General features: G+C 36.6%; 1 pseudogene; it reads left to right on the top strand.

The window, feature by feature from the left end:
• Nucleotides 1-12218: 12218 nt before the first annotated feature.
• LOC102468927 (UPF0688 protein C1orf174 pseudogene) lies at nt 12219-13316 on the top strand (annotated as a pseudogene).
• The last annotated feature ends 2967 nt before the right edge of the window (nt 13317-16283 follow it).

The following is a 16283-nucleotide window of genomic DNA, read 5'->3' as shown; positions in this document are numbered from 1 at the left end:
ACCACACCACCTGCTGACCTCAGAAAATAATGCCTTTAATCCACATTTGTAAATTTATGTAGCTACCAAATCTACTGCTTTTTTGCATCATTAATTTAGCATGCCATATCTTTTCCTCTTTGTGTGTTCAGTGAGAAAAGATACATAGCTAGGAAATTGTTCACCAAGGACTTCGCTTATTTGTGTGAACTATATCCATGTGCCAAAAATAAACAAAAGGAGCATAGATTGCTATGTTCACATCAATTCATCTCCATAGAGTGGCAGAATTTTATAGTAGTGCACAAAGATTTAGGCAGATATGGTCACAATTCATTTATTTGAAAGTTAATTAACTATGACTCCAAATGCAAGTCTCAATGTGTTGTTTGAGGCTAGAGAGGATGCTGTTATCAGCATTTAAAAAGGCCCAGCTATCCATATAACATCCGAACCCAATAATGCTTAGCCTAGTTTATGTACTGAAAATATCTGCAAAGCTTATAAAAATATTAATAGCTGAGTCAAATTTCAGGCCTACCAGAATTAGAATCTCTATACTGTGGATCCAACCAGTATGTCTATAATTTTAATTAGCACAGGGATTAGTGCTATTTTCCTAATCAGATAGGCATGAATGGTTCTGAGTTAAGCCACATACTCTCAAGATTAAAAAAGATACATACCTTGTTTTACCCTGAACAGAATTTGAGGTTATTTCTAATAAAACATGCAAAACCCAGCTGTCCTAGTAGCATAGCAGTTAAGTACTGGGAAGAGGAATCTGGATCCCACATGGCACACTGGAGTTTGAGATCTGGTCCCCAAAACAACAGACTGGCTTTGTGTACCCATGCATAAGAGGTTGACAGGATGGAGAACTGGAGGAAGAAGGCTTGCTGTGTGACTAGGCCCCACTGGGCAGTTCGTTCTTTCCTTCCTCACCCCCAAGCACGTGTACATGTTCTATCATGAATAAAGGAGAAAAAAGGAAAATAAAAAGGAAACATAGAAAAATTGAAGTAAGAGACCAGCAGTTAGCGTAATGGCTATGTTGCTGGACTCCCATGTAGCCAACCGTGGTTCGAGTCCCGGACCCAGTGGCTTAAACTTACACCAGGCACATGTGCGTGCGTGCCCAAGATCCCGAGAGGAGGATGGAGGAGAAGGGAATGTGGTGTGGCCATCCCCCCTGGGGGGTGATTTCTCGCTTTCTGTCTCTCTGTCTCTCTGGTGAGCGCATGCACCCTATAGCAAAAACCTTTCAAAACAATTAATAAAAAATAAAATTAAAAGGAAATATGGAAAAAATGAAATAAGGAACCAGCAGTTAGCGTAATGGCTATGTTGCTGAACTCCCATGTAGTCGACTGCAGTTCAAGTTCCGGACCTTGTGACTTAAACTCATGCCAGGCACGTATGTGTGAGTGCCCAAGATCCCGAGAGGAGAATAAAAGAGAAGGGATTGCGGTGTGGCCATCCTCCCTGTGGAGTGATTTCTCACTTTCTGTCTCTCTGTCTCTCTCTGTCTTTCTGGCAAGCACACATGCCTTATAGAAAAAAACTCTAATAAAAAAGAAGGAAAAAGAAAAAATGAAATCAGAAGTCAAAGACAGAGAAAAAGTTCAAACAAATATTCATATGACTATCAAATCAAGAACTTTTCCCAGAGCTTCCTAGAAGCTAAAGCAAAAGATGAAAAATGCTAAGTGAAATAAACTATGAAAGGCAAACACACACACACACACACACACACACACACACACACATACTATATATATATACATAAATATTTGCTAAAAAACCAAAAATTGAAAGTACACATCATAATGTAGTGTTCCTTTGTTTAAAACTATAAATATGGTAATATCCTTGATTTGATTATCATCTACTGCAAGCATGCTTTGAAAATCCATGTTGTACCCTACAAAATGACACAATTAAGTACATAAGAAATTATTTTTAAAATTTTCAAAAGACAATTTGTCTTTTTTTGGAGAGGTTTTTGTTATAGGGTGCGTGCACTCGCCAGAAAGACACAGAGAGACAGAAAGCAAGAAATCACCCCCCAGGGGGGATGGCCATGCTACAATCCCTTCTCCTCCATTCTCCTCTTGGGATCTTGGGCACACACACACATGCCCGGCGTAAGTTTAAGCCACCGGGTCCGGGACTCGAACTGTTGTTGACTACATGGGAGTCCAGCAACATAGCCATTATGCTAGCTACTGGTCCTGACAATTTATACTTTTCATTCAAAGAGAAAACTTTCCCAAGTTGACCTAAAAATATAATCCACAATGAAATTTTAAAAGGTTTTGTGTGTGTGTATATGACTGTATAAACTGAAAAATTAATTCTAAAATCAGTACAGAAAGAAATCTTCCAGAAACATTTAAGTTACCCCTGAGGAGAAATAGATGGGGAATACATACACCTCTGGGATACTGAGACTTAGCATAGTGCAGCCTTAGGACAAAATATAGTCCTAGAAATGGGCCTATGAGTTTAATTCTTTTTCTTCTCTTTCTTCCTTCCTTTCTTTTTTTTTTAACAAAAGTGGAATTGGGGTAAAGTTTTCAATAAATTGTGAATCATGTGAAGCAATACATGGCTATTTTTAAAATAAATATGTTCAAGTGGGAAGTAAATAATGCAATAATCTTAAAGCCTGACCTATCAGACCGTATTAAAATTATGAATTTCTGTTCAATAGACTTTACTCAAAAAGTTAGAAGAAGGCAGGGCAAAAAGTGGGATGTAATATTTGTTACATAAAAAATAATTTGGGGGGATGAGCAGATAGAGTAATGGTTATGTCGCAAGACTCCCACATAGTCAACCATGGTTCGAGTCCTGGACTTGGCAGCTTAAAACATACAAGTATGTGTGCACGCATGTCCAAGATCCTGAGAGGAGAATGGAGAAGGGATTGCAGTGTGATCATAGCCCCACGGGGGTGATTTCTTGCCTTCTGCCTCTCTGCCTCTATCACTCCAGCGAGCGTATATACCCTATAGCAAAAATCTCTCTAAAAATAATAACAATAATAACTTGTATACTCAAAATTTAGAAGTAAATGGATAATCTAGATAAAAAAGGAACAATAAATTTGAATGTGGGCTTTATGAAACAGAATGTCCAGTTAATAAGCATAGATGATAATCTCATAAATTATCAGAAAAGTGCAAATTAAAACTATGCAACCGTTAAAATGGCTAAAATGAAAAGGGCTGATTATATTCAACTTGGTAAAGATGTAGAATAAATGGAACTCCAATATGCTAATAGTGGAAATGCAAAGAGATACACTTTGGAAAACTCTTTGCATTGTCTCGTAACATTGTAGGTTCATTAATCCTATCATAAATACATTCACATGCTATATAACATCTCAGTCAAAGGTAAACAGCACATCTATATACACCCTATATGTCTCTCTCTCTCTCTCTCTCTCTCTAGAGAGAGAGAGAAAGATTTTAGATAGATTGTAAGATTATAATAGAGCTAAAAAATTCCTATTACCTAGTGCCTAGTGATGTTGTATTACTACAGTTATTCAGATGTTTGTGGTGATGGCGGTGAAAACAAACTTAATGCCCTGCCAATTGTATAAAAGTATAGTATGGGACCAGCAATTGGTGTAATGGCTATGTTGCTGGACTCCCATGTAGTCGACCACAGTTCGAGTCCCAGACCTGGTGGCTTAAACTCATGCCAAGTGCATATGCATGTGTGCCCGAGATCCTGAGAGGAGAATGAAGGAGAAGGGATTGCGGTGTGGTCATCCTCCCTGGGAGGTGATTTCTCACTTTCTGTCTCTCTGTCTCCCTGTCTTTCTGGTGAGTGCACACACCCTCTAGCAAAATCCTAAAAACAAAACAAACAAAAACAAAACAAAAACAAAAAAAGACTTTGTAAGTATTTTATTTATTTATTTAGGTTTTGACATAAGGCATGTGTGCTTGTGGAGAGAGATAGTGAGAGAAAAAATGAGAAACACCCCCTCCCCAAGAGAGATAGCCATGACACAATCCTTCTCCTCCATTCTCTTCCTGGGATTTTAGGCACATATGTACATACATTTGGTGTGATTTTCAAGCCACCAGATCTGGGATTCAAACAGTGGTCAGCCACATGAAAATCCAGCACCTTAACCATTATACCAACTGCTGGTTCCACTTATGTATTTTTTTCATTGTCAGCGGGCACATGTGCTCACCAGAGACCAGGAAACAGGGAAAGTATGCTCACCTCCCTCAACCTTCAGTGGGATATCGTCACATTGCAATTCCTTCTCCTTTATTTCTCCATTCATTTGGGATTCTGGACATATATGCACACATGTTTGGTATGCTTTTCAAGCAACTGAAAACAGAATTTGAGCTGTGGTTGTCCATGTAGGATCCAACTCCCTTAATCACTAGATTATGGGGCCAGCCTCGGTTTAATTATTTATTATACTTTTTATCAGTGTATTATTTCTACTTGTGCAAAAAACAAATATGTTTTCTGTAAAACAGTGCCATGTTATTCTGACAGAAGCCGCACAAATAGCCTGTTTATCCAGACTCTGGGTGGCATTATTTTTTCTGATGCTTGAGTTCATCTCGTGTTGTTTCGTTCATCATGGCCCTTCTAGTGGGGCAAGATAGAGAGGTTAAAACCAGAAACATTGATGATCCTGACCCTGTGTAGTCTTAGGCTACTGTGTGTGTGTTTGTGGCTATGTTTTAACCAAAAAAGTTTAAAAAGTAAACAAAAAAAATCAAATGAAAAAAATTTACATTGAATTGTCAGAAAAGTCATGACATATTTTGCATAGAAAAATAGATAAAAACACCTCATGACTTCTCCAACAACCCAATAGAAAAAAATAATACAGGAAGAAAATATTTTTGTGTAAGTGTACAGTGTGTTTGTTTTTTAAGCTAAGTGTTATTGCAAGAGTCAAGATGATAAAAAAAAATTGAAAAAAAACCTATGAGATAAAAATCTTACAATAAGCTATAACTAATTTATAGCAAAGAAAATATAATTTTAATTAGCAGTGTTTCTAAGCATACACTGTTTATGAAGGCTGTAGTAATATACAGCAATCGCCTAGTAATATTCACATTCATGACCCACTCATTCACTGAGTCATCCAGAGTAACTGCTAGTCTTGCAAGTTCTCTGTATGGGAACTGCTCTGTACAGATGGGCCATTTTTCTCTCTTTTACTGTATTTTTTTTCTATATTTAGGTATCTTTAGATACATAAATACTATTGTGTTAAAATTCTCTTCAGCATACAGTACAAAGACGTACTATGCCGGTTTGAATCCTAGGAGCAATAGCCTATACCATATCACTTCTAGGTAAGTAGTAACTATAGACCATCTAGGTGTCTGTAAGGATGTTCTATGATGTTCACACACTAATAATATCACCTAATATTCTATTTCTAAGAGTGTATTTCTATCATTAAGTCATGTATGACTGCATACCCTTATAATGACATACAGATGTGTGATCCAGCAAGTGCAGATGCATTCAACACTACTTGAAATTCCAGAAATTAACAATACTCTATCTGCATCAATATTCAAATGAATAAATAACACAGCATAGTCACACAATCAAGGGATTCACAAAGTGTTTTGTAAAATGTGAGATAAATGCTTTCATCTTTCTGAGTAAAATGATTTCTGAGACAGGTACTCTATACTCTGCTATCTTAGCACATAAGCAGCTATAAACAGTTTGTCAGTGAAAAGACACACCTATGTTCCAATAAACTTTCACAAAACCAAACGGTGATCTGGACTTGAACCACAGGCCAGTCCTGCCAATTGTTTGTCAACCCCTGATGTGATGAATACATAACAACTATAAAGTATCTCCTTTAGTTAAATGTTGTTAACACTTCAGTCTCTTCATGCCACCTCAAAGTCAGTCTCTTCATGCCCTTCTTGTACAAGCGTTAACATTTTATTTCTTGATTTGATCTTTAATGCGATGTTTACATTATAATAGTTTGCTTACTTTATGCACTCTGATGTATTTATATTGTACTTAACATTTTAAAAATTTGCATAAGTTCTTCTTTTAAATTACTTCCCACCCCTCTGCTCTGAGAACATAACTTTGATCATCTTTTTTTAATAGTAACATTTAAATATGCTTAAAGTGCAAATCAGCAAATGAGCTAAAACCACAAACATGCCTTTTGAATTCATGATCCCAAAATACATAGCAGTTACTGAAAGTTTGTCTTCTTAGTACAATATTAGAAACAAAACTGAAAATCTTTCCATGAATGAAGGAGAATAGGACTAGGCTTAGTGACCAAAGGAAATAAAACAGTTTTGCCTGTGAAAAAGCAGTTAAAGAAATAGTGACCTCTGTCATGGCTTTGCTTTGTGTTATTTATTTATTAATTTATTTGAGAGGTTTTTGCTATAGGGAGCGTGCGCTAGCCAGGTAGACAGAGAGAGACAGAGAGACAGAAAGCAAGAAATCGCCCTCCAGGGGGGATGGTCACACTGCAATACCTTCTCCTCCATTCTCCTCTTGGGATCTTGGGCACCCATGCACGCACATGTGCCCAGCATGAGTTTAAGCCACTGGGTCCAGGACTCAAACTGCGGTCGACTACATGGTAGTCTAGCAACATAGCTATTACGCCAATTTATGCAATTAGAATGGTGGAGTTAACAGTTAAAATCTGATCATCAGCATCTGGATAAGCACCGCCAGGATCAGTGTGTGAACTCTGATAGCCCTGAGGAAAGCAGTCACTCTATTCCACTCTGAAACTTGATTTTGGACTGTATCTGGGATGGTACAATTCTTAAACCAGTAGAACCAAAGGGAGCAAGAGTGAAGCAAGAGAGAAAAAGATCAACTGTTCTTCAAAAGGAATACACAGACTGAAATTTCAAGTCACCTAGACAAAGTTAGACTATGTGAGACAGACAACTCATTTAGTCAGGAAATTAATTAAATTTACAAAAGAAAACATGCAAAAAGAGTAATTGTATAATTCAGATTTTTCAAGGGGGCCAGATGGTGGAGCAGCAGTAAAATGTGACACTCTGCTTTGCTTACCCACATAAGAGGGTTCTTGGTTTGCCTCCACAGACTCCCAGAAGATACTGCAATGTGCTTGTCCAAATCAGGGATCGACTAAACCCAAGGCTGGACTGTGACCTCAAGAGCCTGTGGTGGGTGTTGCCTCTCTGTTTCCCTCTTTCCTCTTTCTCTCTCTTTGTCTTGTTTATGATGAAAGAAATAAAATAATAAACTTAGAAAAAAGTTAATATTATGCAAATAAATAAATTTGAAACAAAATGAATAGATTTGAATCAAGAAGGCAAAATGAAAAAGGACCATTAATTTATCAAATATTTACTGAGCACTTTCATAAGTGCTAAAAATAGAACTTTAATATGTAGTGGGGGAGAAAGTCCAGAGACAGAAGAAAGCGAGGAAAGAGAAAAGAAGGAAAAGAAAAAAAGAAAGAATAACTAGAGGGAAGGAAGAAATTAAAAGAAAATATTATGAACTAATAGTAAGAGCTATGAAGAGAAATAAAACTAAAACTAGAATGAGAAAAAAAAAGAGGCAGGAACTAATACAGTGGTGAGCAAAGAACTTTTGATGCTACATGAGAGTTGATAGCTACTTGAAGGGTGAGGTGTTGCTGATATTATATATGGTAATATCTCGGATTGAACCAATATACAGTGCATTCAGGATGGGAAAATTCATTTGGTAGGCTGTAATGACTCACAGTGATTGAATATAAAAAATAACCTCAAAAAAAGGGAAAGGTGTTCATGATTTTTGAAAAAAGACATTTAAGAGACCAGCAGTTAGCATAATGGCTTTCACTGGACTCCCATGTAGTCGACTGCGGTTCGAGTCCCAGAACCGGTGGCTTAAACTCATGCCAGGTGCATGAGCATGTGTGCCCAAATCCCAAGAGGAGAATGGAGGAGAAGGGATTGCGGCATGGCCATCCCCCCTGGGGGGGTGATTTCTCACTTTCTATCTCTCTGTCTCTCTCTTTCTGGCAAGTGCACACTTCCTATAGCAAAAGCCTCTTCAAAAAAAAAAAAAGAAAAGAAAGAAAGAAAGAAAGAAAGAAAGAAAGAAAGAAAGAAAGAAAGAAAGAAAGAAAGAAGAAAGAAAGAAAGAAAGAAAGAAAGAAAGAAAGAAAGAAAGAAAGAAAGAAAGAAGAAAGAAAGAAAGAAAGAAAGAAAGAAAGAAAGAAAGAAAGAAAGAAAGAAAAGGAAAAAAAGACATTTAAATAAAACCCTGGAAAAGAAAAAATTATGATAATTGAAACCAAAATTCTCAAAAGGTAGTGTAAAACTATAGGATATAGTGTTTTGGAGTACATGCAGAATGCTATACAGAAAGTAACATAGATGAAGAATGTGTTAAAAAGTTTAAAAATATGAAAGATAAAAAAGCTGTGATATATATCAAATAATAATTCTGAAAGTAGATAATGAAGGAAATGATCAAAAAACCAACATTTAAAAATGTTTTTGGCTGAGAGTTTTCCAGAATTTACAAGAATAATTAGTTTCAGAATGAAAGAGCACACTGAGCATTAAAGAGGATAAATCAAAACAAATCTATAATAAACATAAAATAATAGGACTGTATAACATCAAAAGTAATAATGGCAAAAACAAAAATCCCAAAACCAATGCCAAAAATCATTTAAGTTTTGGTACCAGGAGATGGCATAATGGGTTATGTCGATGGACTCCCTTGTAGCTGACCACTGTAGGAGTACTGGACCCAGCGACTTAAATCTCATGCCGGTCACGTGTATGGGCATGCAGAGAAGAGAAGAGGTCCAGAGAAGAGAATGAAGGAGAAAGAATTGCAGTGTGGTCATCTGCCCTAGAAGGAGGTGGGGGGAGGGGTTAATTTCTTGCTCGCTCGCTCTCTCTCTCTTTCTCTCTCCAGTGAGTGCAGGTGTTCTTTAGCAAAAAATCTCTCTCAAAAAAATAATTATCCAGGACCATCTGTTGGCATAATGGCTATGTTGCTGAACTCCCATGTAGCCGACTGCAGTTCGAGTCCTGGGCCCAGTGGCTTAAACTCACACTGGGAGCATGTGCATGCATGCTCAAGATCCCGAGAGGAGAATGGAAGACCAGGGGTTGCAGTGTGACCATCCCCCCAGGGGGTGATTTCTTGCTTTCTGTCTCTGTCTCTGTCTTTCTGGTGAGTGCACACACCCCATAGCAAAAACCTCTAAATTTTTTTTTTAAATATCATTTAACTTTTATACAGAAAAGACAGGTTACTTATCAGTGAATTATTACCAACATATCTTATTATCTAAACAAGCAGATGTCTTATAATCACAATAAATTCCAGAAGAACTTGGAATAATAGAATCAGAGTATTTAGGAAAATAACTGTCAGTCTGGAATTCTATATCAAGCAAAAGAATCATTCAATTGTAAGGTCAAAATAAAAACAATTTTAGGCACAAGGTACTAAGGATAGTAGTCTTTCTTTTCTGTGGTTTCACTTTCTGCCATTTTAGGTACCGGCCATCTGAAAATAAATTCGATAAGATATTTTGAGAGAGAAGAATCACATAACTTCTATTGTAGTATATGCTTAAAATTATTCTGGTTTATTATTACTTATTATTGCTACTCTCTTGCTGTACCTAAATTATAAATTAAACTTTACAATAGGTGTACATGTATAGGAAAAAATAGTATAATAAGGTTCAGTAGTATCTTCAGTTTCAGGTTTCCCCTAGGTATCCCTAAGCTACAATGTGTTTATGTTCTAAGACAGGACGGACCTATAAGAAGATAATTAAGGTTAATTGAGATCATAAGAGTGGACCCTAATTCAACATGATTGGCATCCTTTTGAGAAGAAAAGAGATCAAAACTTTTTCTTTTTGCCCTTGCTCTTAGTAAAGGCTATGTGGCTATCTACAAGCAAGGAAGAAGGCCTTCAGTTGGAAATTAATTCAGCCTGAACTTTGATTCTGGACTTTCCAGCCTCCAGAACTGTGAAAAATAAATTTTGTTAAATCATCTGGCCTGTGACAGTTTGTCATGGCATCCTGAGTAGTGTCTAAGTATATAATACAATGTTTAAAGAATATCTAGCAAGAAGGGATAGTGGGGGCCAGCTGGTAACACAACAGTAAAATATTGCTCTGTGATAATGGGCCCAAGTGAGAAGGTCCCAGAAAGTTACCAAGGCCTTTCTGGACATACTGGACACATGTTCAGATGCCTGTGGTGTCAGCAGTCTGAGCTTGTGGGGGATTGAGCACGAAGACCCTGTTAGAGGTTCTTCTCTCACTCTCTCTCAGAAAAAATGAATAAACTTTTTAAAAAAAAATATAGGGACTGGCAGGTGATGTGGTAGTTAAGGCACTAGACTCCCACGTGGCTGACTGCAGTTCAAGTCCCAGATCTGGAGGCTTGTTTTCTTGCTTTGTATCTCTCTCTGGTATGCATGCATGCCCTATAGAAATTTTAAAAACAATAATAATAACAATAAATCAAGTTAAATAAATAATTATTTAAAAAGGATTTTTTTTACAAAAAAAAGAGAGAGTGTTTAATAGTGTCTAAAGGATGCATTCAAGAATAATTTTATATCACAAAATTATTCATGAAGAAAAGGATAAGTAAAAAAGAAGTTAAATATGGGTGAATTTAAATAAGCATTAGTTAGCTAAATTGCATTATTTGTAGAGCTTTAAAAAAAAAAAAAACCCATAAGGGGCCAGCAGATGGAGTAGTGATTATGTTGCCAGACACTCACATGGCCAACTATAGTTTAAGTCCTGTATCTGGAGGCTTGAAACTCATGCCAGGCACCTGTGTGTGTGTCCGTGTGCTCAAGATCCCAGGAGAAGAATGGAGGAGAAGAGAATGCAGCATGGCCATTTATCTGGTGATGATATCTCAATTCTCTTCAAATCTGAGGGAGAAGAACATGCTGTAGCTTGTATGGGAGTTTACCTAAGGAATTGGTCTCTGTTTCTCCTTACTCAGAGCTCAGATAGAGACAAGTGTCATAGCTCAGATCTCAGGCTGAAAATTCCCTGGAAAGTAGCAGAAGACATTTTTCATGAAAGCTGCCAGGAAACTACCAGCCCACAGACCCTGTCAGAAAAGATTTTAGGTAGACATACAATAAGTCATCAAAACCTTCACGGAAAAGCTGAGATGACTCTCTGAAATAATACATTTAAAAACAGCTCTGTAGACCAGCCCATGACCTGGTGGTTAAGGTAGCTTGATCCCACTTAACAAACTGCACAGTTCAAGTCTTGGACCCAGTGGCTTTAAAAATATGCTGGGTATGTGTCGTGTGCACACCCCAAATCAGAAAGACTTGAGAAATGGAGGAGCAGGAACTGAGGCATGATGATGCTCTATGAGTGGTGCTTTCTAGCTTAGCTCCTCTCTTTCTCTGTCTCGCTCTGGTGAATGCATGTACCTTCTGGCAAATAAAAATAAATAAATAAATAATTAAAAAAAAAAAAACAGTAAAACAACAGAATGAATCCAGCTGTGGATATGGGGAAATTGAGAAAAACACACATGTAGGCTCAGGATAATATAAGATCAAAACATGTCCTTCTAGTGAGTGGAGGACTCACATGCAGGCAGTCTGCCAAAATCAAAAGCAGTAACATTTTTCAAATGACCAAGTTTCAACAAAAAATAAGACATAAAAGAAAAAGAATAACATGGTATATTCAAATATAGAAAATAAAGTAGCAAAACTATTTCTTAAGAAACACAGGCATCAGATGTACTAGAAAAAGACTTTAAAATAACTTTCTTCTTTGTGTTCTAGGAGCTAAAAAAAACTTAAAAAGAAATCTAGAAAATAATATAAAAACAAAGTGAGAATTGAAGGTTAAAAAAAGTGTCACAAACCCATAATTTTACAATATATATCTTTATTTTATCAATAAAATAAAATTATGAAAAGGAACCAAATGAAAACTCTGGAGTGAAAAAATACAATTGAAAAATTCACTAGAGGAATTTATCAGCAAACTTGAGCAGGTAGAGAAAAGTTCAGTAAGCAAGAAGAAAGGATATATGTCATGATCAAATGTGAGCAGAATTCAAAAAAGGAAAGAAAGAAAGAAAAAAATGAAGAAAAGTCAACAAGGAGAACCCCCTGGTATCCACTCCACAGAGAAGCACTAGGCCAGCACTCCACTCAAGCTCATGAGGAGCCAGAAGCACACAGGTGCAGTGCGACCTTCAGCACCTCTGACAGCTCCATGTTGTCTGGCAGTTGAGTAGGCCTCTGCGCAAAACGTGGCTGGCTCCACATATGTCAAAACAACAAGTCTAACTTCACACAAACCCACAGGCAGGTGATCTTCCAAGAGGTTCAAGTCTTATAAAGGCTATCTGTGAAGTCTGTATTACAGAAACTAGACCATAAAATTGATTGTTTTGTTTTGTTTTGTTTGTTTTTGTTTTTGTTTTTTTGCCAAAAGTAACACCTGAGACCTCTTGTGAAAATGAATTTGGTAAAGATGGTACATTGCTCCTGAGCAGCAAAACTAGTGTCTCTACACAGTGGGAGGCTGCAGGCCTTTTCCTCGGCCACTGCAGAGTTGTGAGCGACACAGGCTTAACAAAGATAGAGGAAAGCCTGTCTGTGCTGAAACACAATACCAATTCAGGACCAGAAGAATCTTTTTTAAAAAATGTATTTATTATTATCATAATCTTGTTTATATTACATTGAATCACATATAACTTTACCTTTCTTTTTCCAGAACCTTTTTTTTAAGGAAGTTTTTCTGCCTTTAGGTGCATGTGCTTGCTGGAGAAAGGCAGTCATGGTGAGAGGGAGAGTAAGAAATTACCCCTGGTGAGTAGGAGGGAGGGATAGCCATGCCACAATCCCTTCACCTCCATTATTCTCCTAGAATCTTGGGCACACACACACACATGCCTGGGGTATTTCAAGCCACAGGGTCCAGGACTCAAACCATTGTCAGACATGTGGGAGTGCAGCAAAGTAACCACTATGCCATTTGCTGGTTCCAAGAACAAAATAATCTTAACAGTAGCTCTATCCTGCTGTATAAACAAGCACTGGAAACAGAGGGAGTCCAGAGGCACCTGCTCCAGTTAGACAACAGTCTTCTCCTAGATAAGGATAGCAACAAATTGATGCCAGTGAGTCGAGTCTTTGGAAATGTGCAACTCATGCAAGACCTGCCACCAGCATCTTCATCTTGTCTTTCAATGAGCAGAGGAGAATTTAGAAAGATGCTCTTCAGAGTCAAAGGTGATGATGATGATGATACAAAAATATAGAGAAAATACAAAATGATTTTTTTACATATTTAGTACAGTTAACAATTTTATAATTTAGCACATTAAAATATTTATATAAAATGTAACAATATAAAGAAAATATATTCTCAATCAAGTTTCAAAACTGGCCCATCAAGTCAGTAGTACAAAATACCAACTACCTGTGGAAGATTGACTAGTGTGAACCAAATAGTCTGAGACTGTGAAGCTGCTGCTCCTATAATAATGTCTTTTCTTATATGTACATAAATCATGATGGTTTGAGTCAGCCGAAGAGGCTTGGAGTTAAATGAGAGCATTGCAAAGAAAATGCTCCACTTGAGCTCAATACTTTTGATAATATACAAATTTGTTTTCCATCATAAAAATGTGATCAATCTTCTGATTAATTCAATGACAGTTCTTAAAGAACTCTCCTTTATTTCTGTATATAAGGCAAATATTTATTTTGGCAATTTTGCAAAATGCATATGAAGACATATTTTGAAAATGAAAAAGAAGAGTCAACAAAGCCTAATAGATTTATGAGACACCATCAAGTGGACAAAATATATGCATTACAAGAATCATGAAAGGAGAGAAAGAAAGGGAAGACAGGTTATTTAAAAATGTTACATAGAATTTTTCCAAATTTTATGAACGATATAAATCTACAAACTCTAGAGTTTCAGCAAACATTGAGTGGGCTAAATCTAAGGAGACTACACTGAAACACATTATCAAACTTCTAATAGCAAAAAACAGAGAGCAAATTTTGAAAAAAAAAAAAAAAACTCATCTCATACAAAGGATCATATTATGAATATAAGCGCATTTTTCAGTAGAAACATTAACAGGCCAGAAGGCAAAAGGATACTATGTTAAAACTATCAACTATAAATTTTACATGTGGCAAAACTGTTCTTCAACAGTGAGAGAGAAATTAGATATCCCTAATAAATAAGACCTGAGGGAGTTCATTATTACTACAACAGCTTTGTAAGAAATGTTACAGGGAGTTCATTAGGTTGAATTAAAATGCACTGAACAGTAACTCAAAGATCTATGAAGATATAAAATCTCTGATAATAGTCAATATATGGGCAAGTATAAAATTTTAATTTTTTAAGTTTAATTTTGTATCTCCACTTTCTATCTTTTAAAATATTTAAATAAAATGATTGCAAACCTATCTTAATGAGCATACAATATGTACAAATGTAATTTGTGACAATAATAACCTGAAATGGTGGTAATTTGTAAGAATAATATCCTAAAATAGTGGGCAGACCTGTATATAGACCAGAAGTTTTGGTATGCAACTGAAGTTAAGTTGGTTCCCATTTGAAATAGATTGTTGTGGGGCTGGCAAGAGGCATGGTGGTTAAAGGTCCTGGACTCCCACATGGCCGACCACGGTTCAAGTCTTGGACCTGGTGGCTTGCTTTCTCACTTCCTCTCTCTCTCTCTGTGTGTCTCTCTGATCAAACTGGAAAATAATAATGATAATAATAATTAATAAAGTCAAATAAAATAATTCTTTAAAAAATAAATAAATAAAATAAAATAGATTGTTGTAATATCAGGATGTTATATGAAGTGCCTACTATAACCAAGAAAAAAAACTATACATCTCCAAAAAGAAATTTAAGAAAAATGAAAGAGAATCAATATAGTTAACTAAAAAAAAAAAAAATCTCAACTAAAGTGTAAAGGAAATAAAGAAGAAAAAGTCATAATACATACAGAAAATAAATAACAATATGAGAAAAGTAACTTCACTATAAATATTGTTTTAAATGTAAATAGATTAAATTCCCTGAGCAAAGGACATAGATGTTGAAAATAGATTTTAAAAAGATCATGATCCAACTGTATGTGGTTTACTACAGAATCATTTACATGTAAGAATATACATATTTTGCAAGAGAAAGAATAGGAAATGATATTCCATGCTAATATAGTCCAAAATAAGGCTGAAGTGGCTATGCTACAAGAGAAAATAGACTTTAAGTCAAAAACTGTGGGACCAGCAGTTAGCGTAATGGCTATGTCGCTGGACTCCCACATAGTCGACTGCAGTTTGAGTCCCTGACCCGGTGGCTTAAACTCACGCCGGGCAAGTGTGCGTGTGTGCCCAAGATCCCAAGAGGAGAATGGAGGAGAAAGGATTGTGGCATGGCCATCCCCCCTGGGGGGTGATTTCTCGCTTTCTGTCTCTCTGCTTCTCTCTGTCTGTCTAGCAAGCATACACGCCCTACAGCAAAAACCTCTCCAAAAAAAAACTGTTAACAAAAGATAAAGAGAATTTTATATGTTGATAAAATAGTCAGTTCTCCAAGAAGATATGACAACTATGAACATGCACCAAATATCAGAGCTCCAAAATATATAAAGCAATATTAACATTACTGAAGGATAAAATAGAGAGTACTACAATAGTAAGAGATCTCAATACTTCATTTAATGGATCAAGCAACCAAACAGAAGATTGCTGAGGAAATAGAAAACTTGAACATCGGGACCAGCATTTAGCATAATGGCTATGTTGCTGAACTCCCATGTAGTCGACTGCGGTTCGAGACCGGGACCCGGTGGCTCAAACTCACACCGGGCACATGTGCATGCATGTCCAAAATCCTGAGAGAAGAATGGAGGAGAAGGGATTGCGATGTTGGCCATCCCCCATGGGGGGAGATTTTTCGCTTTCTGTCTCTCTCTGTCTTTCTGGTGAGCTCACGCACCCTATAGCAAAAACCTCTCCTCTCCCCCCATAAAAAAAAAAAAAAAGAGAGAGAGAGAAAGAGAACTTGAACATCATCAGTAAAATTTATTCCTGGAGTCAAAGGTTGGTTCAATATATGCACATCAACATGATATGTCACATTAACAGAATGAAAGGGTAAAAAGCCCACATGATCAGCTCATTTTATGAAAAATATACTATAAAATTATATGACTTTGCATAATAAAAGC

Source organism: Tupaia chinensis, unplaced genomic scaffold (assembly GCF_000334495.1).
Source record: "Tupaia chinensis unplaced genomic scaffold, TupChi_1.0 Scaffold149696_1, whole genome shotgun sequence".
Classification (NCBI taxonomy): Eukaryota; Metazoa; Chordata; class Mammalia; order Scandentia; family Tupaiidae; genus Tupaia; species Tupaia belangeri.
The sequence above is the reverse complement of the archived record's forward strand: the minus strand, read 5'-3'. Positions and strand labels throughout refer to the sequence as shown.